The sequence below is a fragment of the Procambarus clarkii genome, chromosome 37 (assembly GCF_040958095.1).
Source record: "Procambarus clarkii isolate CNS0578487 chromosome 37, FALCON_Pclarkii_2.0, whole genome shotgun sequence".
Classification (NCBI taxonomy): Eukaryota; Metazoa; Arthropoda; class Malacostraca; order Decapoda; family Cambaridae; genus Procambarus; species Procambarus clarkii.
Genome location: NC_091186.1, coordinates 37424948 through 37430588, shown reverse-complemented (window position 1 = coordinate 37430588; position 5641 = coordinate 37424948). Strand labels below are relative to the sequence as shown.

Here is a 5641-nt window from a genome sequence, read left to right as displayed (position 1 = left end):
TTGTGATCATTGCTGTCTTATATGTGCTGTCAATCTGCTGTATGGTGTCTATTAATCTTGTTTAAATTACTAATCAAGCTGTCAATGTAATCAATCAGAGCTTTAATATAACAATGTGCTTTAATATACTTAGCTCTCTCATCTCATTTTTCTCTTGCAATGTATCTTTATCATTTATCAATTCTGATAGAAATTACCTACTTAAAATTATCTGCTAGATTAAGGACCTGCCCGAAACGCTGCGCGTACTAGTGGCTTTACAAGAATGTAAATACTGTACTATCCAATGTATTCTCACAAACCCAATGTACCTTCTTGTATATATAAATAAATAAATAAATAAATAAATAAAGTTGTGTCATCAGCAAATAAGATTGGTTTGACGTGTTGAGAGGTATTTGGAAGGCCATTAATTGTTGTTTTTGTTGTAATTGTTGACTTCAGTGAGATTGTCACTTTTATGGACTAAGGTTACTCTTAAATTGCTTGTTTTTTAGAATATCAGGAAAGGTTTGGAGTTCAAATGATTTGCTGTAGAGGAATGCAATGGCTGGAGCTAAAAATCTAGAGTCATTTTTTGTAAATTAGGGTTGGTATCTCAACATATGGTATCTGTGCAAGGTATCTGTGCATTCATCCACTGCAAATTACCTCAAGCCCATCATCACCCAACAAAAGTATTCTACCAGAACTATAAAACTGTCTTCAAACAACACACAGCCTTTATTTAAATCCCAAAACATGCTAAATATACACTCGCTCTACAAATTCTCTTGTGCTATTTACATGTACAAAACCTTGTTCCTAAATGCTAATCCTGATCTGAAACTCTTCATTGATGAATGTAATAGAACCCACGGGCACCACAACATAAATAAATATTTCGTTGATTTAAATTGACAGTCATGCTAATATAATTGCCAGTCAGGCTTATGTAATTCACAATCATCTTAATATAATTGCCAGTTTGGATAATATAATTGACAGAGAGGATTATGCCAGTCAGGCCAATATAATTACCAATAAGGCTAATATAATTGCCAATCAGGCAAATATATAACTTCGAATTGGGCTTTTTCACCCACAGGGTTATTGATTGATGGAACTGCCTACCTGTCGAAGCCTTAAACTGCCAAAACTGTGCTGAATTTCAAAATATAATTGGAACAGATCATCAAGGCAAATCGGGGAGGGGGAGACCTTCAACAAGCCGCCGACTTCCTGTTCTCATCGAGGCCACTAGGGTTAGTGGCCCTCAGGTAAATTGGGTAAAGTCTTATTCCCAGACAATTACAGCATAACTGATAAAATAGGGTACAGTAATATAAATTTCTGGTTAATTTTGAGTGATATAAATTTATATAGTAATATAAATTTAAATTTCATATTCACTTCACTGACAGTTATAAATGCCAGTCTGCCTTCAATAAACTCTTTGGTGAAATATTTATAATCAAGAGAGGAACTCATAAATAAGCCTAAGCAAAAAATAAAAAATGGACATCAGTTTGCATATGAATCTGATGAGAAAATTCCTTGATTAGTATACATTTCCCTTCCAATGAAATGGTCTCATCTTAAGTACGTCTCAGACTGTGTTCTTCACCAACTTCAATGCTAAATAATATTACAACAAAAATGTCCATAACTTAGCTACAGAGTATATTAAATTTTAAATAAATTTCCACAGAGAGCAAAAACAAAGCACATTATTATTTACATAAATATGAAGAAAAACATTTAAAGCTTTGTTTTATCTTTGCTAAACTAAAGAGATTTTTCTATACTTATAAGCAATTTTGAGTTTTCCTACAGTGACAGCTTCTCTAGTTCTTGCTTGGTCATCTAACTTTCATAAAAGAACAATATAATAAAATATCTTTAGATCTTTACCTTTCATTGTTTAGTGTATTTCTCAAACAAAATATAATTACCTCTGAAGAACATTCAACTGAACAAATCCATAAGGGCCATGACAAGGATTCGAACCTACGTCCAAAATCATCCCAGACGCTGCCTTAATCGACTGAGCTACGACATGATCCAACTGACAGTGTGATAACACACTGTTAGATTAAAGTTAATATACCATTATGTGCCTCATTATCCTTTAACATTCTCTTAATTATCTTCCACACTCAAAGTGTTTAGCCTGTTATTTACATGTCTCATCTTGTGCCTCTTCATATGTCCACGGTGACGGAATTTCTTCCCACACTCTGGACACTCGTGAGGTTTGTCACCTGAATGCACTAACATGTGAGACTTGATATAACCAAGATGACTGAATCTCTTCCCACACTCTGGACACTCATGTGGTTTGTCACCTGAATGCACTAACACGTGAGACTTGATATGACCAAGACGACTGAATCTCTTTCCACACTCTAAACACACATGAGGTTTGTCACCTGAATGTACTAACATGTGTCTTATTATAGTTCCACGTTCTCTAAATTTTTTGCCACACTCGGCACATTGAAAAGGTCTATCATCCGCATGCACCATCCTGTGCTTTTTCATAGTTCCATGACGACTGAATTTCTTCCCACACTCTGGACACTAGTGATGTTTATCACCTGAATGCACTAACATGTGCTTTACTATATTTCCACGTTGTCTAAATTTTTTGCCACACTCGGCACATTGAAAAGGTCTCTCATCCGCATGCACCATCCTGTGAGTCTTCATAGTTCCATGACGACTGAATCTCTTCCCACACTCTGGACACTCGTGAGGTTTATCACCTGAATGCACTAACATGGGGTCCATAGAATTACCCCAATCATCCCAAATCAGGCCAAAACTACCCAAAACGTATTAGCATTACGTAAGTAATGAAGAAATATGGTATATTTACTTACTATAATGTTGGTGCTACACGTAGAACATGATCAAACCTATTTTTTCTCTGAAATAATCTAATTTCATAACGAAATGAGACGTAAATATGTGAGAGGTGACGCCATAGGAAGTCGACGGTCCAAGCGACAATTGTGTGGAGCGACTTATCCAAGATATATGGTCGCCTGGAGAGTGTTTGCTGCCATAACAGCCTCCTGTACACAGTGATCCAGTCGTCGTATTTCATGGCTCAAATTGTCGCAAATTTAATTGGTAATATTAACAAGTAGAATGTGTATTTATAATAATATTTTTCATAAACAGCCACAAAATATTTAATATTTATTAAAAAAAAGTGTCTGGAAGTTAAATCAATTCCACATGACAATAAATTTGTTATATAGATACTAGCGTTATTCGTTGGTATGCGTTCGCTATTTAAACTACTCCAGTCCTTTTCGTTCATAGAACACCGAACCCTACACGCTCTCTGATATATTGCTTAATTAACAAATATTCACAAATAAAGATTATATTTATATATGTTATCAGAAAGGCAGATATAAAATAGTTTGTGTTAATGCATCACAGAGATTATACCTTATTAGAGAGGAAAAATATTCATATTTTAAACAAGGCTTCTTGGCCGACGCTCTCCCTTTCGATGGGAACTATGACCCTTTGAAAATCAATGTTAATTGAATCTATATATTATAAAAAACGAAGTTTTTTATGTCATCAGAAAGACATATAAGCTGCATGTTAATACTTTGGTATAAATATAACTGAAGTGAAAGTGAAGATATATGCCTTTTTATAGTTACTTGATGGCTCGCTCAGGGAGTGTGAAGGCCTGCACACAAGCCAATCAATTTTATAATTAATGTACATATATGCAAAGTAACGTCAAAGGTTTTTATTTCAGAATGAAGACAGATGTAAGAGGAATAATAAGAGGAAATGAAGATGAAGAAATGATAAAAAGAATGGCAATAGTGGATAGTAGTAACACACTTAAGAATTATTCAGTAATAAATACAAACTCGTCCTTCACCTATGATAAAGGAAAGTCAACTTGGAAGGATTCAATTTACATGAGATTAAGATTAGGATACAAATATATCTGGCAATACGGAGTTGATGTCAGTGAAAAAGATAAGGAGTGTAAATTATGTAGTATGCCGCACGCCCACACCTTAGAACATTATGTATTATAGTGTCAACTTATTGATAACTATAGAAATAAGGAAATAAGTAATGTACCACATCAAATTGTTTGTATGTGTGATAATGGTATGATAGACAGTATACTTAGGAGCTACAAAAATTTTGCCCCAAGAGTGTAACAATTATATGCTGTACTTACTATATTAACCTGCAATGTTAAATGGGATTCTTGTAATGTTAATTGTCTATTTGTACTTACTGAATTTGTGCGCCCCTTGAGGGACTTGAAGTAGAGGGGGTAGAAATAGCCTAAGTTACTCTATCCCTTTGAGATGTATTTTTTTCTTGTCTCAATAAACATACTTGAACTTGAACTATAAATATTTTTGGCTTCCTGACCATAAAGTTACCGCCGCAGTCGAGGGTAAGAGACCGGATGTACCCCATATACAAGCCGCACTAGCTATTAGTTCATAAAAGCTGACAACTTACCCAGATAAACATTACTTCCTAATTATATATATATATGCAAATAATACAATTAAAATGTTTAAAACATGATTATATATATGTATCATGTGGACAGTTTTTAATGTAATTTTTTCTCCTGATATTCGGGTTCTTTATTATGCTTCATCTTGAGGCAAAGCCCAATACCTTACGCCATATTGATGCTCTGTCCACAGATCATTCTCTCTCTCTCTCTCTCTCTCTCTCAAATCATATACATTGATGGTTTCCTACACCGCCACACGGGTGCAGCTGCAAGTGCAGTTGCCTCTACCCATCAGACAGAACTATTTGCCTTGCTTGTTACACTAAAATGTGTACAAGTGTGTGTGTCTATGTATGTATTAACACGATATACTGAACGGGGTGAGAATAGCTTGAGCTACCTCATCCATTTGTGTGTATTTTACCTCAATAAACTTATTTCAATTTCAATTTCAATTCAAGTCTCCAAACTTGATGCATTAATTGTAAGTGATTTTCTACCATCCTGCATTAATTGTAAGTGATTTCTATCATGCTTAATTGCGCGCAACTCTTTAAGACACAATTGTAACATAACCGTGTCTGAAGCTAGACAGAAAACACAACATTATTAGTGATGGTAACATAAGCCATTTCATGTGAATTCCATCTTCGTTGACCTCCGAAACTTGAGGAATGGTCCAGAAAATAGCTACTAAAGTTTAAGTCAAGTGTGAAGATACTTTAGTTGATACTTAGATACTTCCAATAAGTGTAAACATAAGTGCTGACGATGCTACCTTCCTCTATTCAGACCCCAACCCAAACGCACTATATAATAATGAAAATAATAGATTTAAAAAGTCCACTCATGGATGTAAACTAACAAACTCACATCAAACATAAAAAAGACCAACTACTATTTTTGTTCGAAAGTAAATCCTGAAACCAAATTCAACTTCAGATACACAATGTTAACATTAGCAATAATGATTATGGAAAGTTCCTTGACCTATACATAGACAAGAGAATGAACTTCAGCACCCACATACAACACATATGTGGGTGTATACACACACACACACACACACACACACACACACACACACACACACACACACACACACACACACACACACACACACACACACACACG

The 5641-nt window shown here is 34.9% G+C and overlaps 1 long non-coding RNA gene across 2 annotated transcripts; it reads left to right on the top strand.

Annotated features, from left to right (window-relative positions):
* The first annotated feature begins 2760 nt into the window (after positions 1-2760).
* LOC138372108 (uncharacterized) lies at positions 2761-4392 on the top strand. 2 transcript variants are annotated; one of them, XR_011230721.1, is made up of 2 exons: positions 2761-2830; positions 3770-4392. It is a non-coding gene; the product is annotated as an uncharacterized lncRNA (long non-coding RNA). The 2 variants fall into 2 exon arrangements; XR_011230720.1 differs by lacking the exon at positions 2761-2830 and adding an exon at positions 2837-3117.
* The last annotated feature ends 1249 nt before the right edge of the window (positions 4393-5641 follow it).